The following is a 23,330-nucleotide window of genomic DNA, read 5'->3' on the forward strand; positions in this document are numbered from 1 at the left end:
AATCAACTTGGTAAAACCATTAAAATGGTTAGAAGTGATAGAGGTGGTGAATATGATGCACCATTAAATGAATTTTGTGCACAACATGGCATTATTCACCAAACTACAGCCCCTTATTCTCCACAGCAAAATGGAATTGCTGAAAGGAAGAATAGAACCCTAAAAGAAATGATGAATGCCATGTTACTAAGTTCAGGCTTACCACAGAACTTGTGGGAGGAAGTAATATTGTCTGCTAATTATGTTCTTAATAGAATACCCCACAAGAAAACCAACAGCACTCCTTATGAATTGTGGAAAGGTCGATCGCCTTCCTACAAATACTTAAAAGTGTGGGGGTGTTTGGCAAAAGTTGAAGTTCCTGTTCCTAAAAAGACTAAGATTGGACCAAAAACAATAGACTGTGTGTTTATTGGTTATGCTCAGAATAGTAGTGCATATCGGTTTCTGACTTATAAATCAGAAATACCTGATATAAATGTGAACACTATTATAGAGTCAAGGAATGCTGTGTTTTTTGAACATGTCTTTCCTTACAAGAAAGGACAGGAATTAAGTTCACAGAAAAGAACTTATGATTGTACACAAAGTCAAGAGACTAATGACAATCAAACAAAAGAGACTAGTAATAGTCTCGACCAACAGGATTTAACTAATGATGAACCAAGATGAAGTAAAAGAGCGAGAACATCAAAATCCTTTGGTCCAGATTTTCTGACATACTTGTTAGAAAATGAACCTCAAAGCTTTAAGGCAGCAATGACAGGTCTTGAAGCACCTTTGTGGAAAGAGGCTGTTAATAATGAAATTGAATCTATTTTGCAAAATCATACTTAGGAATTGGTGGATCTTCCACCAGGTTCTAAACCTCTTGGATATAAATAGATATTCAAGAGAAAAATGAAAGCAGATGGTTCAATTGACAAGTATAAAGCAAGACTTGTTATTAAAGGTTACAGACAAAAGGAAGGTCTGGACTATTTTGACACATATTCCCCTGTGACAAGAATAACATCCATTCGCATGCTTATTTCTATAGCAGCGTTGTTTAATTTAGAAATACATCAAATGGATGTTAAGACAGCTTTCTTAAATGGTGATCTAAATGAAGAGATCTATATGGAACAACCCGAAGGGTTTGTAGTATCAGGCAAGAAAAGAAAGTTTGTCGACTTGTAAAATCCCTTTATGGATTAAAACAAGCACCTAAGCAATGGCATGAAAAATTTGATCATGCAATGCTTACTAATGGGTTTAAGATAAACGAATGTGACAAATGTGTCTATGTTAAAAACACTGACCAAGGATATGTCATAGTTTGTCTTTATGTGGATGACATGCTTATCATTGGAAGCAGTCAAAACATGATCAAATCAACTAAGCAAATGCTTAACAAAAGATTTGATATGAAAGATATGGGGGTCGCAGATGTTATATTAGGAATGAAAATTAATAAAACATCTGACGGATATGCATTATCTCAATCTCATTATATTGAAAAAATTCTTGATAAATATATCAAGGATAATTTGAATTTAGCTAGAACACCTGTAGACATTAGTCTTTATTTATCGAAAAATAAAGGTGATGCAGTGTCTCAATTAAAATACTCCCAAATCATTGGAAGCCTAATGTACCTAATGAATTGTACTCGTCCTGATATAGCTTATGCTATCAGTAAATTGAGTAGGTACACTAGTAACCCCGGAGAAGACCATTGGAAAGCGATCATTCGGGTTCTTAGATATCTAAGATTCACCCGTGATTATGGTTTAAACTTTACTCGATATCCAGCAGTACTTGAAGGTTATTGTGATGCAAATTGGATATCGGATACTAAAGATTCAAAATCCACAAGTGGATATGTCTTTACTTTAGGAGGCGCTCCTGTTTCTTGGAAATCCACCAAACAAACATGCATCGCACGATCCACAATGGAATCCGAGTTCATTGCTTTGGACAAAGCAGGAGAAGAAGCAGACTGGCTTCGTCACTTCTTAGAAGACATTCCAATGTGGCCAAAACCTGTGCCAGCTATTTGCATTCATTGTGATAGTCAATCTGCAATAGGCAGGGCACAGAATCACATATATAACGGTAAGTCACGACATATTCGTCGTCGACATAATACCGTAAGGCAATTATTGTCAAAAGGAATAATCTCAATAGATTATATAAAATCTAAAGAGAATATTGCGGATCCGTTAACAAAAGGTTTGACAAAAGAGCTAGTGTATAGTTCATCGAAGGGGATGGGATTAAAGCCTATTACATAAGAGTCGTCATAATGGTAACCCTACTTATATGACTGGAGATCCCAAGAACTAAGTTCAAAGGGACAACTAAGTTATGTATGGCTCACCAGAAATTACCAAGGGATTAAAAATTCCCTACCCATTCCTATGGAGAGAGTGATATCTGCAACATATGTTGTATGCAGGGGTATAAGGATAAGCTTTGCTTTTAATGATTACTTATATCTTGATTAAGGTATAAAATCAAGACGAGTATAAGGAGATACTCACAATAAGAATCACCTATATAAGTATCGAACTGGGGCCGGTTCTATGAGAATGAAGAGGCTAAATTCTCTAGAAACACTTATGAAAACCAGGCGCGTTCAAGGCCAAAATGAACACAACAGTGAGAACCACGATGTGTTAGAAGATAGTTTGTGTGAAATCTATTGTCTTGGCTTACACAAACGGCTGAACAATTCAAGGCATCATGTCCATTGGTTAGCCAGTAAGTCCGATAGGTTATCACTAGGGAAGGTTCAAGGCCGAAAACTACCTATCCTGATGCAAGATATTTTCGACTTATACTCTTTCGTAAAAGTCTGCATATTGTTGCATTTCCGTTGTCATCAAATTCCATTCATGTGGGGGATTGTTGGAAATGGTAGAAAAATTCTGGGTAAAACCAGAATTTTTTCTCAAGTTTGGTCTATTTTTTAGGTGGGCCCCGAGCATCGATTTACTCGGATCAAAGTGGTAACGCGTTCTATGCCGCGTTGTGATTCACGTGGTATATTTGGTTGCTCAAAACCATTACCGAGTGAATGGGAAATTAAAGCCAAAGTGTGCTCCATGGAAATGGAGTTATGGTGGAAATTCCTTAAGGTTGTAAATTGGCTTGTCCCACATTGATTTGGCGGGAAGTTTTGAAAGGGTTTATAAGGCTTAGGATGAGATACTTGGGGTGTGCCCCAAGGGGTACCCAAGTGTTTTAGAGAGAGAGGTTATGGGCAAAATGGGCTAGACCCATTGGACCCAAAAATCACCACACGCACGCGCGCGCCGCCGCCGTCCGTCCGGTCGGGCTGGGCCTGGGCTTGGGCGCTAGTGCATAGTGTGTGGTTGGGTTGGGCTTCTAATCTTTTTGGGCCAAAAACATTTGAATTTAATTTTATTTTTTTGGTAAAATAAAATCCAGAATTCAAATTAAAATGATTTGGATTTTCTGTACATCCAAACAGGGCCCTTCCCGTTTTCAAACAAAATTAAACTGGTTTGGATTTATTGCTCATCCAAACAGAGCCCTTCCCGTTTTTTATCTGTTTGATTTATTAACCCAACAGATTCAAAATCTGTTTAAATTTGAAACTAACAGGTTTCATACCTGTTCAATTCAAAACCAAGAGTCACCTTTACATCTATAAATAGACTAGCCTCGCATTTGGATTTCACTCCAATTTTCGTACTCCATCCTCTGCTTTAAATCTCTGCATTTTGCTGCATTTTATTTCTGAAAGAAAGAGTGTAAACACTTAGTGTGTTTGTAAGGTAAACAATTTGTAGTGCTGCTATTGTTTGTGGTAAGATCATTTCATCTTGGGAGATAAACGTCCAAATTCTGAAAGCACCATGGAGAGGACGAATCTGTCTTAAGGATACAGTGTTAAACACTGGACTTGATCAGAAAAGTTATTCAAATAAATTAACCAAGTAAGTTGTTTAATTTTATTCTGTTTTTATTTGTTTATTTAATCAGATTTTATTTTGTTTTTTGTAACAAAATAAAATCTGTGGTTTTATTTATTTATTTTTATTTCGAGTTTGATTTTTGTAATCAAACAAATTCTCTCATTTTCTTTATTTCTTTAAATTCTAATTGTTGTTGTGTACACAATTGAATTAAATCTTTTAAATACAGCGAAAATTGTCCAACAGGTTGATCACACTGCATAGCAAAAGCTCAATAGAATTAATTTCCTACTGCCCATTAGTGTGTATTTTTCCTATGTCTTCCAGTTCTACATAGACAGACTTCACAATCTGCTGAGTTTGCATAAATCTATTTTCCCATGAATTTGTGCATGAAGTTGTGGTTGCACAGTCAATGACTATTTGATCATTTGAAAAATTAATGGATGAAAGGGCACAACAATGACAACCACCAAGATAGACGAAGTTGATAACTTCAAGACATATAACACATTATTCAACAAGCAAACAGTTGAGAGTCCATCCCAAATCCTAACTTTTTCCCACCCAAAAAAAAAATGAAAGTCAAAATCTCCACACACACGAAGGCAAAGAGGGAAAAAAAATTCAAAAAAAGGGCAGCCTTGCACCTTCAAGTCTACCTATTTTCATCAATTTTCTTAGAAACCAAACAAAATTTGATAGCGGAAGTTTGAGAAAAAAAATGAAAAAGAAAAGATAATTGATAAGGTAATATATATTGAAGTTTGTTAGAGGAAAAAAGCTTTTCAAAGATTTGGGAAGTAAAATAAAAGGAACTTACAGGAATTGTTAGGTAGTCTAACAAGTCATTTCTTGCAAAACCCTTTGGTCGAATCTTTTGGAAAATCAAGTATGCATCATCGAGAAAATTTAAAATTCTAGGGCATATGTAGTTGTTGTCACACTACCATTGAACTTTCTCTTTGAGTGGTATCAAAGATCATGTGATTTTTCCATTGTTTCCACCATGATAGATATTTCCAGTGCCTAAAAACTGGTGGTAGCATGAGAGGCAAAACAATGGACCTTTTTTTTAGATGGGTGCATAACAATATACCTTAATTGGTGTAATTTCAGAAAAATGGATTCAAAAAATTAATTTATGTATATTAACAAACTAATTTGCAATATACCTTATATATCCATAATAATAATATCATTAAAAGCACAGTTTGAAGATGCCACAAAAAATAAATATCCACAGTATCCTGAAGTGTTATGTAAGTAAATTTTGATTTAGTAAAATTAAAATTACATAGTGTCCTCTTCCTAGCCACTCCTCTCTCTCATTGTGATTTGAGTGGCATTAAGTTAGCTACATACTTTCAACAGAGAGTACAATCATAAGACAAAAAGTGCCCAAAAATTCAACATTACCTATGTCCAAAAACAACTCCCATTTTTTTACTCAAAGGTAACTGAACCCTGAAACAAACCCTGCTTTCCCCACTCACACTTACGCTATGTTTGGTTGAGAGATTTGGAGAGGGATTTGAAAAAGGGAAAGAAAAAAGGTGTGTGAAACTATGTGAAATATAGGTATATTTTTTTCACATTTCACATACCTTTTCTATTTCCTTTTCCAAATTCATCCTCAAATCTCTCAACCAAACACAACATTAATGTCCTCTGCATTTTTTTGTCTCCCCTATATCTCTACCAACCCTACAATTAAGAAACCCATATATGGAATGGATTCTGATGGATCTCATACTCTAAACCCAACTCAAATACATGTAAAAAAACAATAATTGTATAGGTTCACAGAACACAACACACACATACAACAAAAACATATGGTGGAAAATTAAGCTTTGGTCACACTTGAATTGGTAAGAAACTTTTTTTGGCAGTTTATATTGAAGGATAGAAACTGCAGAGCTAATGTTATTCCATTCTTGTTTGTAGGCAAAGCACTTCATAATATTGTGCAGCATTCACTTGTACATGTCCTGCAATTACAACAACAATATGGTTGTTCACCAAAACCATTTCTGGTACCAATAATATATCAGCTAATTAGGACACATTAAAAGGTTTAAATGAAGGCAGCTTCCTAATCTTCGTAGCCTGCTCGAGGCTACAAGCAATTTTGATGAGTTTAGGCTCATAACCCTTCAATCCTCCAAAACAAGTACCCAAAGGCCTCCCATGGTGATTGTATACAGCCGGAACGCTAATTCCTGGGAACCCCCCAATTGCGAGCACTCCAGAAACAAGTGGGAAATCATATGAAAAGGGTGTCACCAGTGCATCCAACTCATTTTCTTTCATCAACTTTTGGAGTCCATTTTTGGATGCTTTCTTTAAATTTCACAGCGCTTTCTTTTCCAATTAACCCATCCCATTTGTTTTCTCTGCTTTCAAAAACAAGTCTAGCCGCCAATTTTTTCCTGCAGAGCCACCAAACCATGTATGTTTAATCTTGTACTGATGCTGATCCTCAATTGTGTACATAATTCATGCTAACTAAGGAGTTTATATTTCTATCGGTCATAAATTTTTCCTGCAGAAACACCAAATTGTGTATGTTTAATCTTGCTGAAGCAACATTTGGATTGTTTATAGCAAATTGTAAGTGGTAAATTAATCTATTAACCTAATCAGTTGTAAAAGAAATAAGTGAATATAAATCAAATACACTAAAACCCAAAATATGTCAAGTCAATTAGTATCTTACGCCAATTTCTCCTCAACAATTGTTAGTTAAAGAGTGAATTCGCCTAAGTTAGAAGCTTAGGCTTGAAAGAGGTGTTGAAAGAGAAAAGGGAATGTGCATCTGGTTGATCTGACTAACATCTTATACCAGTATCTCTGTCTTATCCCATCATAGTTTAGCATAAATCAACAGAATTTACAGTGTTCATAGTACAAAGGACCTATTCATTTGCTCAAAATTGCTAATGTTGGAAAGAGATGGTTGTGCTTACCAAATCCGAGAATTTCTTGTTGAAGGCTATTGCATCTGCCAATGATCTCACCAGAGAAGTGACTCTTTGAGATATGCTTTTAGAGACCACTTGAACTCAGCCCGCAACGTTATGTCTTTATCATTGAACATGGAGTTGATGATGGCATCAAAGTTGGGTATGTTCAGACTGTCTACCAAAGTTGCACCTCTTTGCATGAACGTTTCACAAGATTTTGGGATGTAGATTCAGTATTAAAATTGTCCTTAGAGTAACCAAAGCTAGGCAATGGCAGCAAATAAAGACTCATGGTGTAATGCTTACCTCAACGTGTTGAAATGCAGCTCAAAAGCATGAGAGATTTCTGAAGTGTTGGGGAAACCGAAATAGGGATAGCTTGTTATCCCTAGCTTCTTTCCCCTAAGCCCATCAGCCTTGAGAAATTGCACATACACACCATATGGGATGTACTTTGAAGCTTATCTAGTTGCCACAGCATCAGAAGGATCAAAACCCACTATACTGTCCTGCAGATTGGCCTGCCATGTCCAACATGGTAGAAGTTACAATTTGGGTTCAATCTACACACACAAATAAATAAGTAAATAAATAATAATAATAATAATTAAAGAAGCACACGTAATGAAATACTAGCTAAACTGCATATTGCGAAGCATCACATACCCAACAGTGTATTGTCTACGTGAGATTGGGACAACCCCTGCTCGGCTGGTGAGGCCTATTGTGGGTTTGATCCCAACCGCCAAGTTATAACTGGATGGACATAAGATGGCGCCGGCCGTCTCTGTACCAAGTGATAGTGTAACCATATTTGCTGCTACTGATACGGCTGATCCTGTGCTTGATCCACATGGGTCTGCAGATTTCACATTTGGATTCTGCATCAATCCACAAGCATCATTTCACAATTTAATAGTTTGCCCTTCCATTTCAATGATCTTCAATACATCTAAATTATATTTGGCAAGTGTTGGCAGAATTACCACCAAGATATCAATATACAAACATGGGCCTTAGGAAGCATAGTTTACAAGCGTTTAACGCTCTTGGGGCCCCATGTGAGCAATCATATGCCCAATAATTATGTGTGTGTGTGTGTGTGTGTATGGGATAGGGCTAGGAAATTAACCAAATTACACAAACTCAACTAGTTTTTGGGTCACTAAAAAAAAAAAAAAATTCGTTTGAGAACGACTCATTACGTAAACAAGTCAAATATAAACACATTTTAAAGCTTATTAAGTTTTCAAACCAAGCTTGAGCAACTCGCTCTTCTGCTCAACTTGATTATATGCACCATGAAACCCAAGCCAATCGAGCTCTACTCAATTAAAGCCCTTTTTTCAAACTTTAACAACGTATTACTCGGCTCAACTCGACTTGTTTACAGTCATAGGAGACTAATTGGGGCGAATCCTCGAATATCCTCATTACAAAATAAAGAAAGAAAGACTAAAAGTAGTATACATGAATCGCATATTTGAAACAGTTTTCTTTTCTACACTAATCTTGAGAACCCAAATTGACAATTGCTCAGAGCCTGCATCATGTTTGAATATTTAAAAACTCATCAGAGATTTTAAAATTCATACCAAATTTGAATAAGTTGCTACTCAACTAATGGTCACCTTGTGATTGGCTCAATTAATAGCTTGAATACATTTTCAAACTCGTTAAGTTTTCAAATCAAACTTAAATAATCTACTTCGTTTGTTTGAGCGGAAAACATTTTTTAAAAAATATTTTCCATATTTTCTAGTATTTGATGCAATGAAAAACGAAAGTGAATAGAAAACATTTTCTATGGTTAATAAAAAAAACAACCTTATTTGAACAAAAAATATTTTTCACTTTTAGAAGGTGAAAAATATTTTTCGGACTAAAATTTTAACAATGTCACCACACCACCACCATTCTCACCTCCACCACCACACCACCATCACCACCGCCACCATCATTGTCACCCCACCACCTCCACATCTCTACCTTCATTCCACCACCATCACCATCACCAAACATAGAAAAATATTTTCTTCAAAAAAATTTTTTGTAGAAAATGTTCTTCATTAGAAAATATTTTCCGCCCAAACAAAGAGCCTTAGTTCGATTCAGCTTGTTTACAATCCACAGAGAAGGGACTACATGTACCTGGAAACTCATTGGGCAAATCCTCAAACACCCTCACTACACACAAAATAATGGGACTTAGAGAGAACAAAAATTGGCAATTGCTTACCACAACTTGGCCAGCTCTAGCGCATCACCCACCAGGCACCTCCGACGACCTGAAAGCAGCTCACTCAGTCAAGCTCGCCTTCCACAATACGATCGCACCCGCTTTCCTCAGCTTCGCCACCACCCCTGCGTCCCGGGCCACCACCGAACCCAGCAGCGCATACGACCCAGCTGTGGTGTTGAGCTTGTCTTCGGTTGCAATGTTGTCCTTCAACAGAATGGGAATACCGTGCAACAAAGACGACTGTGACAAAAGTGATTTGGCGTTTCGTTCTCGATCGGGCTTGCCTGCGAGGAAGAGAGCTTCTGGGTTTACTTCAATGACTGATCTGAGAACTGGGTTGAGTGATTCAATTTGGATAAGGTAGAACTCGACGAGTCGTCGAGAATTGAGTTTGTTTTGCTTGAATGCAATCTGGATTTCATGAACGCTGGCTTCTTTGATTGGGAATTATGTGTTGCTTGCAATTAGGGGTGTGCATAATACCGCCGAAACCGTCGAAACCGTCAAAACCGCACCGTACCGCACTGCCAAGGCAAATTCGTTATTATTTGTCAATTGAACCGCCGGTTTTTAGTAAGAAAAATGGCAAATTCTAGTGACACTTTCATCAATCCGCCGGTTTCTATTTTTTTTCCAAACCGCACCGACCCGCACCGCTATTAAATCATGTTTTATAGGATTCTAAAAATTCTTTTTTACTTAAGTTTGCTTGTTGTTCTATACCTTAGAATATAGTATTACATTACTGCTCGAGGGGAATTTTATGTATTGTATTTGATTATTGTAGCTTCCACATATGCTTGTAATGAACTGATGGCATAGTCGTTGATATTATCATGTTGTTGCTACACTTGCTGCATCAGAAGAAACCTTCGCAAGATGCTTAACATCATGATATCTCTCGTCTTTTTTTTACTCTTTGATTTATGTTTTGTAATTTGAATTATATTTTTTATAAACCGCCAATCCGCCCGAACCGCCAAGGCAAATCCGCCATTATTTGCCAACTGAATCGCCGATTTTTGATAAGGAAAATGACAAATTCTAGTGACACTTTTATCAATCCGCCACCCGTCATACGGTTTCTATTTTTCTCTCAAACCGCACCGACCCGCACCGCGCACACCCCTACTTGCAATGAATCCAAAGGACATACCCATAAAAATGAGGAATGTGTAGTAGATAGCCATATAATGAATCAGTGTGGACGTTTGGTAACTTCGCTATTTTAATTTTAGTTTTTTTGATTATTTTAATAGATTAAAATTTTTATATTTGAGAAGAAGATTATTTTTTTATAATTGAATGTAATATTTATGAAAAAAATAATTATAAATTTGAGGTGACATTTTATCTTATTAATTATTTTAATCTATATATATATATATATTTTTAGTTCAAAAAGCTTTAAAATAGCCTTTGCCAAACAAGAATATATTGTTCCCACAAAAAAAAAAAAAAAAAAAAAGAATGAATCAATATACAGAAAGGGGAAATTCTAATATCCACCCCCATTCAAAACGTGTACTTTAGTTATGTTATTATTATTTTTTAGTTATGATTCATAAATTTTTTAATTATATCTCATATTATATTTAAATATAATATTTTTCTTTTTTATAATTATGATTCAAAAATTAAAAGATGTACCCAGAGTATTTTCGAGAGAGATTCGAGGTTTATGTTACTGGGTATTGTTACTGATGTTGGCCCAGGCCTACACGCGCTGCGTGGAGTAATATTCACTTTATTTGGTTCTATTTTTTCAAAAATATTTTTTAAATTTTTTTTTTTATTTTTCGTATTTTTTTGTTTTTACTAAATATTTTTAATATTTTAAGTTTTTTTTTTTACTTTTTAAACATACCTAATATAAATATATCTAAAAAGTAATATATCAAAGTCATCAAAAGATGAGCTCCTTTAAATAGCTCGCCTACTCATGGCTCAAGCCAATTCACAAACTGATGAAGACAGTTCAGAAGAAGGTTCAAACAATTCTGACTCTTTTGAAAGCTCAACCAATCAAGATCCTTACAGGCCCCAGTTTCAAGATGTTCAGGACCCATATGTCTAATTCAGTCATTGGATTCTATATAGTTATAAGAATAATGCTTGGGACCCCCTTTTGGGGGTCATCCCCTCACCCCCCCTTTGCCACGTGGCGGGTGGTGATTGGAGGAGTAGGAAAAAAAAGAAAAAAAAAAGAAAATGTAACCAATGAGAGAGAGAGGGGGTCAAAGGGGGTGGGAGGAAAAGGGGGGATGAATCATTGTTGTAGTTATAATTATCAGCTTCAATCAATACTCTTCTTTTGAGAAAAGCTGTTGATATATATATATATTGATTCTCTCAGTCACATGCCTCAGTCAGAAAGCAATGAATAGTGACAAAAGTCAAATTTACTGTTCACTATTCATCAAAAAGTCAACATTACTATTCATCATTCATCATTCATCATAATTCATCTAACCGACAAATTCAGCACAATCAAAGGCAGCCATCAGCTTTAGTCATTCACCGAAAGTTGCAGACAGCTCCTATGTGCTTCTTTCAAAGTCAGATTCCTTCACAAGGCTCATAGTAACTCTTTTCATCTATAAAAGAGCCTCTTCAGTCAATAATAAAACAGAGTTACGAAAAATTTAAGTGCTTATTACTCAAGAAAAATAGCTATCTCTGTAATTTTATATTTTTGTTTTCAAGTCATGTTTTGAAGAACTATTTGCTTCATTCCAGTAATCAATTGTAAGTTTTAATCTAATATTGAAGTTTTAATTATCATGTTTAGTGAGTGCTCATTACTCAAGAAAAATAGCTATCTCTGTAATTTTATGTTTTTGTTTTCAAGTCATGTTTTGAAGAACCATTTGCTTCATTCCAGTAATCAATTGTAAGTTTTATTATTGTAAGTTTTAATTTAATATTGAAGTTTTAATTATCATGTTTAGTGCTTCTTCCTTCTTCCTGCTTCCGCCTCCTTTTGGTATCAGAGCCAAGTTGATGTTGATCTGTATTGCTTATTGAAGTGCTAGTCCTATTTAATTAACTATGTTCCTTTCCTCTAGAAAATTGTTTGCAGTCCTCTTAATCTGTCAAAAACTTTATCGGTGTATTTTCACTTTGTTATTAGCCACCCATCTTTTGTCCCAGGTCTTAGGTAAATCCTTTGCTTAGGCAGTATTGGATACATAGGGGTTTTCTGAAATGGGTATGTGTGAACACATCATATGTGAAAACATGATAAGTTTAGACAATGTATTAAGCTCACTGTAAGCCATTTCCAGAAAAAAGGAAAAATGAGTCGATTATTTAGAAGTAACTCTTCTGTCAGCTCTAGGTCGATAACACTATTATACCTAATCCAGGTCTAGTAATTAATGAAGAAGATGTAGAAATATAAAATGATAAAATTGATGTAAGTTGGAATATACCACAATTACCAATTAAAGAAATATATAAAACTACTTTTATGCAGTCTACATTTCATGTAAATCTTCATGTCAAAACCTTAGAACAAGTTTATGCTTTAGAAAAACCTAGGGAAACATGTCAAACTCGATACTAATACTATTAAACGTCATTTAAAAACTGGTCATTATTTTATTCACTTAGGATTAATTCAAGTTGCAATCAAACCATTAACTCAAAAAGGTAAAAATACTTCTGTTTTATTATGTTTAAGAGATACTCGTTTTCTTGATTATAATGATAGTTTAATAGGTATAATGGAAACTGGTCTCCACAGAGGACCCATCCATTTTAATTGCTTTCCTGATTTTACTCAGTCTTAGAGATCCACATATATTAGATGCTTTAACTTTGAATATTCAGTTAAATGGTTCTTTTACAAATATGAAAGAAAAAGTTCATAATATTGCATAAATTTATCGTGTTTATTACAAATGTATTAAAACTAATTTAAATGTTCAAGCTTTACACAAAAGTCCAAAAGACAAAACTTTATTGATTCAAAGTAGTAATAGTGATACTAATATACATATTCCCAAAATGATTGAATGGAAAGATATTACTCTCTCAGATCAATGGGTTACAATCAATGAAAATTACAAACATAATAAAAAACAATCTACTAGTCAAGATGTCTAAGATATTCAACAATTTACTGATGGCTCGGTTAGAATTAAATTTAATAGATCTATTCAAACCTTTAGACAAACCTTTAATTAATTTACCTAGTCAACGTTCCAAAAGAGATAGTCTGGTTACTCAGGATAGTTGTCACGACCCCAAACTGCCCCTAGTAGTTTGGTGCCGTAATGGCCAGTAATCCGGGATTACCGAAGGCCAACCTTCGAAATTCACACACAATCAGAGTATAGATATAGGGGGCTCACAAGTGCGGAAGCAATAATCTAAAATACAAGTGGTCCATAAGAGCAGTGCATAAGTCAAATGAAATGGCATACATCTTTACATATCTTTACAACTTGAATACAGTTAAAATAAAGTACAAAAATACATATTACATCTTAACAAAAGGGCTTCACAAGCCGACATGTTCAAAATACATAAGCTTCAAGATTGCCGACATCCTCACTGCCGACATAACATGCATACAAAACACACATCTCGGCGTAGCCAACTTCTTGCTTGTTACCTACATACATACATGGGGAGGGTGAGCTTGGATACTCAGTGAATGGTATAAGTATTAAAGGGGTTAAATGAATGATACCCGAGATCTTTCAAAACAATACATATTATATCTTGTTCAAAACATGGGATGAACCTAGTTCATCAACTTGATCTTACAAAACTTACTTACTTACTTTGGATGTTAATAGCATCTACATAATATAAGGGATGACATTAACAAAGGTTGTGCTACGAATGCTTATAGTCCCCTAGCACGCACAGACTTCACATATGTGCTACGAATGCTTATAGTCCCTTAGCACGTACGGACTTCACTTATGTGCTACGAATGCTTATAGTCCCTTAGCACGTACGGACTTCACATATGTGCTACGAATGCTTATAGTCCCCTAGCACGTACGGACTTTCAGGAATGTCGTCCAAAACGAAGCTTATACTTGATATGCAAAACTTATACTTGATATATAAAATAGGGATATCATTCATGCTTAACAAATACTTTTATCAAAACAAGGCAAAGCTTTATCAAAACCTTAAGAACATAACTTTATTAAAAATACCACTCACATTAGTTCTTGGGACGTCGGGATCAAGGCAAGGTCCAAATCCTACAAACACATGGCAAATATACTGAATATACTTCTTAAAACAGGTCTCACATGCATGCAAATGATCTCTGGAAAACATGCTGGAAGTCAAAACACTGTTTTACATGTTAGGAAGACATGCTGGGTACCAACCAGGTCTTTGCCGAGGTCCCACACCTCCTGGCCGAGGTGTGGCTACCTAGGCTTCGGCGTGCAGCTGCATGCCGAGGTGCGCTCAAGACAAACTGAAGGTGTAAGTGATCATGCAAGGTAGGCCAAGGTGAGATACAATGCTTAGCCTAAGTGTGAGGTCTAGGTAAGAGTGATCTTGGCGACTACACCTCGGGAAGTGAAGTCTGGAGATCTGGGTTTTCACCCGTGAAGAACAGGAAGAACATGAACATGAAGATCATGAAGAACATGAATGCTAAAATCATAACTTCTTTACTACAAAAATCTGGGATTTCATGCTATGAGTTCAAAAACATGGACCTGGGTACCCATACTTGAAAACCATGTGAAAACAAGCACAAAAACATGGATCTAGGTATGAGCCTTCGGATCAAAACATGACTTTTCTTGAAGAACACATGAATGCCATTTTCTCTTTCTAAAACCGAACTTCAAAGCAATGCATGGCTTACAAATCATATTCAATCGCAATGCAATAATATAAACATAAAGAACGACAAGAGCAGATCAAGAATCTAACCTTAGAACACGGATCTAACGGTTCGATCTCTAGGAATCAAGCTTGGAAATCTACTCTCCCTCAAGAACTCCTCTCCCTCTTCTAGAGCTTCTCTCTCTTCTTCAAAACAAAGATATAACAAATGATAGGTTTCCTCTCTCTATCGGCTGAATTAACACTCAGCTCGGACACGTGGGAACGGCTGGTTGGCTCTCCTCAAAAAGGTGATAGATTGACAAGACAAGACAATGACAAAGCGTATCTAACAAGCTACTCGGTAAGGCACTCCGAAAAGTGATGACATCGGCTAAGGACAAAGCTTCGGCAACTAAGGTGACAATGACCTCGGCTAGGAAGGACAACACTTGACTAAGCTGTGCCACACCTTGGCCTAGATGTGCCATACCTTGGTCTAGGTCATACCACTCCAGGACAAGGTCACTCAGGTGCAAAGGTAACATCTCGGCCTAGATAATACACATCTCGGCCTCAGTTATTCACACCTCGGCCTAGATAATGACATCTCGGCCAATATGCCAGAGCGAATGTGGAGGTCAAACAAAGGGGTTCCAAGATACTTTCAGACTGAAGATGACCTCGGCTTGGAATGATCTAGGCGTAACATGACCTAGGCTTGGCATGTCCTAGGCTTAACATAACTTAGGCTTGGCATGTCCTAGGCTTAACATCAAGGAAGGAGCAAAGCATGTAGGCAACATCTAAGCAAACAAGGCAAGTTCCATGAATGCAAACTTAACAAGACAAAGCTATGTAAATGAACATGAACATGACTACAACGTGAATATGGGTTGTTACAGCAACTTAACTTGGCAAAACATATAAATACATGTAAACATGACTAGGACATAAATGTGGGTTGTTACAATAGTTCTACTATTAAAATCATAGAACAATTATTCACTAAGTTAGCCTCTCCTTCAAATGAAAAAGCCGCTTCTCCTTCAACTGAAAAAGGTCTTACTGTATTAAACCAACAACCTACTCTAGATATTATTTTTCATCAATCAGAAACTGACACATCCGATAATGAAATTAATCTTTTAGCTCAGCAATTTCAATCTTCTAATCTTAATCGAATTACTTATCCTGAAGTAAATCCTACAACTCTTACAAAAAATTGGTACTCTCGGCGTACTCCCCCTGATCTTCAATATGAAGAAACCAATCTTAATAATCAATTTTCTGTTTCTACTAAAAAATTATATGAATGGAATATAGATGGTCTAAGTGAAGACCAAAACCTTCAAAAATTAAACCATTTATCCATGGTTGCCAATAGTTATCTTAGTAACTACCCAGATTATACTCAACCTGAAATTGTTTCATTAATAACCTCTGCTTTTACTGGTATGTTAAAATCTTGGTGGAAAAAATATCTCACTGAAGATCAAAGAGAATCTATTTTACATACAAGTCAAAAAGATGAAAATGATTTACCCATATTTGACGAAACGATTGGCTATTATAAACCTGATGGTATCAATACCCTAATTTATACTATAGTTAAACATTTTATTGGTACGCCTACTAATATATATTCTAGAATACATAATCAACTTAGTAACCTTACTTGTCATACATTAAGTGATTTCCGATGGTATAAAGATGTTTTTACATCCAGAGTAATGCTACGCGAAGATTGTACTAAATCATTTTGAAAAGAAAAATTTATTAATGGTTTACCTAGTCTTTTTGCTCATAAGATTAGAGATGTTCTTTAGCCAACCTACTGGAATAATTGAATATGATAATTTAAACTATGGTGATATAATCAGTACTATCCAAAAAAAAGGATTTAAAATGTGTATTGATCTAAAACTTAGTCAAAAAGCTGCTAAAGATAAACATAAAACTAAATATGAACTAGGCAATTTCTGTTAACAGTATGGCCTACCTCCTGTCGCACCCTCTAAAGAGAAAGTCCCAAAGAAATAAACAATTTTCTAAAAAATCAAGTCATAAATATCGCAAGAAATACTCTAATTACAAGTCCCTTGATAAGTATTATGATGAACCAAAATCTCATCATAAATCTAAATCCTTCAAAATCTAAGTTTTCTTCCAAATCTCCTTCTAATATTACTTGTTATAATTGCGGGAAAAAGGGTCATTATTCGAATAAGTGTAAAGAAAAACAAAAATTGAAAGATAAAGTTAATCAACTCCAAATAAATGATGAATCTAAAAATCAATTATTTGAAATCTTCCAATTAAATCAATCTCCTAATAACTCCTCCTCTGACCTACCCAACTCAAATACCTCCTGTGACTACCATTCGCCTAGTGATACTTTTGATAATAACATTGAATTAGGATGTAATGATATTTGTTGTAAACCTATTAAACAAATCATTGTCCTTACTAAACAACATCAAGAAGAAACTGCTCTTATTGAATTAATTAGTAAATTAGATGATCTTGAATTAAAACAAAAATATATTGACAAACCAATCATTAGCTTAACAAAAACTTTAGAAAGATTTAAAAATAAACAAAAAGAAGTCACTATTCAAGATCTACAACAAGAAATTAATTAGATTAAACGTCTCATCAAAGATTTACAAAATAAAGATAAAATTTTAGAAGAAGAAATATCTATACTAAAAATTAATAAAAGTTTAGACAACTTTCAACAGAATGATGCCATCTCTTCTAATGAATCTGAAGGTACTAATGAAGATACTAATTCAGATAATATTCTATTTGATAATCAATCCAATCCATCATAATCCTGAAAATAAAAGATTAAATCTTATTAATAAAATTAATATTCAAAAATGGCATTCAAAAATCAAATTGGTTGTCAATAATTTTGAATTAGAAGTTATCGCAACAATAGATACTGGTGCTGATCTTAATTGTATTTAAGAAGGCCTACTCCCTACAAAATATTATCATAAAACAGGTAAACAATTAACTTCTGCTAATGGCAACAAAATGCATATTAAATATAAATTACCAAAAGTCCATATTTGTCAAAATAATGTTTGTTTCAAAACATCATTTGTTTTAGTAAGAAATATGACTGATAAAGTTATTTTAGGAACACCATTTATATTTCTACTCTATCCATTCACCACTTCTAATCAAGGAAAAACTACTCAAGCCTTTGGCCAAACTGTAACTTTTAAATTTTTACCTCCACCTGAAGTTAAAGAATTAAATCAGTTAAAAGATTGTTCTATTTCTAAAACTATTAATCGATTAACTCGCCAGATCAGATATCTTAAGGAAGAAGTAAATTATAAAAGAATTGAGCAACAATTAACTGATCCTATTACTATTTCTCAAATTGAACAATTTAAACAAAAATTAGAATCAACTGTTTGTTTCACTTTACCTACTGCCTTTTGGCACAAGAAAAAACATGTCGTCACATTACCATATATTAAAAATTTTAATGAGAGACAAATTCCTACTAAATCTAGACCTATTCAAATGAATCATGAACTAGTTGAAATGTGTAAAAAAGAAATTAATGAATTATTGCAAAATAAAATTATTAGTCATAGCAAGTCATCATGGTCTTGTCCTGCCTTTTATGTTAATAAAAATGCTGAGTTAGAATGTGGAGTTCCCCGACTAGTAATTAATTATAAACCTTTAAATAAAGTTTTAGAATGGATTCGTTATCCAATTCCTAATAAAAAAAATTTAATTAAAGGACTTAGCCAAGCTGTCATTTTTAGTAAATTTGAATACAAATTCACCCTCAGGATCATTATAAAACTGTTTTCACTACACCTTTGGGGCATTATGAATGGAATGTCATGCCTTTTGGATTAAAAAATGCCCCTAGTGAATTTCATAACATAATGAATGACATTTTCAATCCCTTTAGTCATTTTTCTATCGTTTATATAGATTATATTCTCATTTTTTCTAAATCCCTTAGTGAACATTGGAAACATCTTACTGCTTTCTTTTATACCATAAAAACTCATGGTTTAGTCATTTCTGCTCCTAAGAATAAACTATTTCAAACCAAAGTTAGATATTTAAGATATGATATCCACCATAATACAATTTTACTTATTAGTAGATCCATTGAATTTGCTTATAAATTTCCTGATGAAATCTTAGATAAAACCCAGTTATAGAGATTTTTAGGATCGCTTAATTATATTGTTGAATTTTACAAAGACCTTAGGAAAACCTGCCAACCACTTTTTGATCGGTTAAAGGATAATCCTCCTCCTTGGTCTTCTACTCATACTGATATTGTTAAACAAGTCAAAAAATATGTCAAGTCTCTACCATGTCTTGGTATTCCTACTGAAAATTCATTTAAAATTATTCAAGCTGATGCCTCTGATATTGGCTATGGTGTCATCCTTCTCCAGAAAGTCAACCCTCAGTCCTCCGAACAAATAGTTCATTTTCATTCTGGTGTCTGGAATAAAGTATAAAAAAATTATAGTACTATTAAATAAGAGATTTTATCTACTGTTTTATGTATTAGTAAATTTCAAGATGATATTTTAAATCAAAAATTTTTACTTCGTGTTGATTGCAAATTTGCTAAATATGTTTTAAAAAAAGATGTTCAAAATCTTGCTAGTAAACAAATTTTTGCCCGCTGGCAATCTATTTTAAGTATTTTTTATTTTGATATTGAACATATACCTGGTTGTCAAAATTCTATTCCTAATTTCCTTACTAGAGAATTTTTACAGGGGGATAAGGGATGACAACTCCTTTTATTTCCTACCATAAATCACAAGTTACCTATTACCAAAACCTCATTCACCAAGCTGCTCACCATATTGCTTGCCTCAAATTAGCCAAAAAATCTACTAAACGCGCTCAATTTATTCGATTTCACACCATTTGCAGTTGCCGTAATCTATTGGCTCACTATATTAACTGTGCTGATTATCATATGAGCACATTAGATATCCTTAGTGGATGCTAATTTCAGTCCACCTATTTTACAGATGTCTGCTCAGAGACCTTTGAGACCTTCTAGTAAGGCTTTTGTTCCTTCTAGTCAACCAATTCCTCCTTTGGAATTAGTCACCAGATACCATCCTGCTGAATTAGTCAATCGTTACCAAGTTCTTTGGTAATATTCCTAAACCTAGTTATACCTCTGCTTTGGCTACTGACCCTTTTGCCTCTTCCTCTCAGGCAGTTACTTCTTACCTTCCTAACCCTATTAAATCAGCCCATTCTGATTATGTTAAATCCTATACGACTAATCTCTCTTTCAAAGAACCAAGTCACTCAAAACCTCACACAGTTCTTGATCTAGTAAAATCTTATTTTCCTCCTGGATGGCATTTTGTTCCTCTTCATCCAGAAAAGTCAATTTACCTACTACAAAGATATCCTGTTCAACCATCAGTCCATTGTCATTAAACCTATTTATGATCAGGCTTACACCAGTAAAATTGTTTATCATTCTTTATATATTCACAATATTGTTTCTCTGAATGATTGGGGATTCCCTTTCCAACTTCGAGACATACCTGGTCATGCACTTCAATATAGTTATTATGATTATATTGAAGCCTAGTTTAAAGTTCTCCTATATCAAAATGAGTCAAACAGTCATTCCTGGTTTCTTCAATTTGATCATAAATTTAAATCAAAACTCCCTACTTGGTTCCTACGATGGTGGACTCAATATAGAGCTACTATCAACATCTTCCCTTCCATCTTGATTGACCAATTCAATTATTTCTCCACTGTTTTCTCATTTAGCCCCCAACAAAAGAAATTCCCTTCACTGTTCATTTTTATCTCCAAATACAAAATCCCCTGGATATTTAAATGGCAATATGCTATTTCTGATGACATAATATTCCGCCAACACTTTGTTAAATGGTGGGATAATTTTAAAATTCCACGGATCATTGAACAAGTTCAAGTAGAATTCCCAGTCAATATTCATGCTCCAACACCTGCCATGGTCAAAGCTCAGCAAAACCCAAGTGCTTCATTAATACAAGGAAGCCAACTTCCTCCAGTCATTCTTGGAAGTCTAAAAAGTAAAAAATCTGTGAAAAAAAACCTTTTAAAAATTCACTAAATACCAAAAATATAAAAAAAAATATGAAAATTCAATATATTTTTTTATATTTTTATGTATTTATTAATTTTTTAAAATATTTTTTTAGAAATTTTTTATTTTTAAATACATCTAAGTAAGGTGTATCTAAAAAAGTAAAAAAAAAATGTTTGAAATTTTAAAAATATTCACTAAAAACAAAAAAACACAAAAATAAAAAAAAAATAGTTTTCAAAAAATTTAATCCAAAAAACTCAAACAAAACACACTGATTTGCTTTAAGTCTAGCTTGAAAATTAAGGATTGGTTTGGAAAGTCTATAAAAGTTAAAAAATTAAAAAATATTAAAAAGTTCATACTATTTGGGGAAAGCTTGTGGAGGAAGCCTAGAAGGCAAAATTATTATTTTGGTCTTTTGAATTCAGCTACTCAAAAGTCAAAAAGTTAAAAGTCAATAAAACAATAAGGGTAGAATGGTCATTTTGATTTTACTATAATATTTTATTACACATCTTTTCGCAAAAATTAAAAAAATTATCCTAAATATACACCTTTTTTCTCTACTTTTTTAGCCAAAAAAATCAAAAAATACATTTATATAGCACATTCCAAACAACCCTTAAATAAGTTTAAATTGGGTTTACATTTATGTTGTTTTATTTTTATTAGCAGTTCTGATTGGTAGCTCAAAAACAAGATGACTCGAATGGCCCGAGTCCAAAACGACGTCGTTTTGAAATTATTATTATTTTTTTTTCTCTTTTCTTTTTGAAGATGAAGAACACAGAGAGAGAAGAGGAAGCTGGGGAACACATCATCTTCATCAACACATCATCATCATCAACAACAACATTTTCATCAACATCATCATCATCAACATCATCAAACACATCATCATTATCAACATCATCATCACAACATCTTCATCAACATCATCATCATCATTATCAACATCTATCGATTTTATGAAATCCATATCCATTGATTTCAATGAAATCGATTGATTTCAAACCCTGAAAAAATAAGAAAAAGAAGACGAAGAAGAAGAAGAAGAAGAAGAAGAAGAAGAAGGAAAAAAAAAAAAAACTCGGTGGAGTCTCTTGTGGAGCTCTCTCTCTTTCTTCTCTTTTCCTCTCTCTTCTCTCTCTTTCTCTTTCTCTTCCTCTTTGTTTGTCCTTATATTTGTCCCTCTATCCTTCAAAGATCTAATAGGAAGGGGGGGAAAAAAATTTGCCCAAAACGTCGAGCCATTTGCACCAAAAGATTTTCGAGTTGCCAATCATTTTTATGTAAATTATTTTTAAAATTTTTAAGATAAATTTCAACATCATCCTACTAATCTTGACTTGATTATACACATTAATAAAATAAAAATGATTCGTAACTCGAAAATCTTTCGGCGCGAATGGCCCAACTGCCCAAAACGACGTCGTTTTGGGCAGTTTTTTTTTTCTTCCTATTAGATCACTGAAGGATAGAGGGACAAATAGAGAGAAAGAGAAAGAGAAAGAGACAGAAAGAGGAAAAGAAAGAGACAGAGAGAGAAGAGAGGAAAATAGAAGAAAGAGAGAGAAGAGAGAGAGCTTCACTAGAGACTCCACTGAGTTTTTTTTTTTTTCTTCTTCTTCTTCTTCTTTCAAGGTTTGAAATCGATCGATTTTATCAAAATCGATGGATATGGATTTCATAAAATCGATAGATGTTGATAATGATGATGATGTGTTTGATGATGATGATGTTGATGAAGATGTTGTTATTGATGATGATGATGTATTGATGAATGTTGTTGATGAAGATGATGTGTTCCCAGCTTCCTCTTCTCTCTCTGTATTCTTCATCTTCAAAGAGAAAAGAGAAAAGAGAGAAGAAAAAAAAAATTTCAAAATGACATCGTTTTGGACTCGAGCCATTCGAGCCGTCTTGTTTTCGAGCTACCAATCGGAACTGTTCCAATTTTTAAAATGTTACTCTTAATCACATGATGTGATGATTTTTAAAATATAAAATTTTAAGAGATAAATTTACAATTAAAAATGTATTAAAAATAACAGAAAATTTTCCAAAATAGATGATCTCGTGTTGCACACATTTTCCCAGTCAAGAAAGGAGTGAAGTGGGCACCACATGTTTTTTTTTACTAATTCCACGTGCTCTGTGCTCTTGGTGAGAATGGAATCAAGAAAAAGAGTTGTCCTCAAAGTCAAATTATGGCCACTGAAATTGTATTATTAGAGCATGTCTAATGGTTGATAGGTAAAGTT

General features: G+C 34.2%; 1 pseudogene across 1 annotated transcript; it reads right to left on the bottom strand.

The window, feature by feature from the left end:
• Positions 1–5,797: 5,797 nt before the first annotated feature.
• On the bottom strand, positions 5,798–11,206 carry LOC114318100 (putative amidase At4g34880; annotated as a pseudogene). The gene is made up of 6 exons (XR_014331100.1): positions 11,176–11,206; positions 9,135–9,661; positions 7,562–7,776; positions 7,202–7,416; positions 6,899–7,087; positions 5,798–6,361 (listed from the first exon to the last, which is right to left on the bottom strand). The product of XR_014331100.1 is annotated as a putative amidase At4g34880 (transcript).
• Between the last annotated feature and the right edge of the window lie 12,124 nt (positions 11,207–23,330).

The sequence above is a fragment of the Camellia sinensis genome, chromosome 5 (genome assembly GCF_055761805.1).
Source record: "Camellia sinensis isolate YWXY chromosome 5, ASM5576180v1, whole genome shotgun sequence".
In the NCBI taxonomy this organism is placed as follows: Eukaryota; Viridiplantae; Streptophyta; class Magnoliopsida; order Ericales; family Theaceae; genus Camellia; species Camellia sinensis.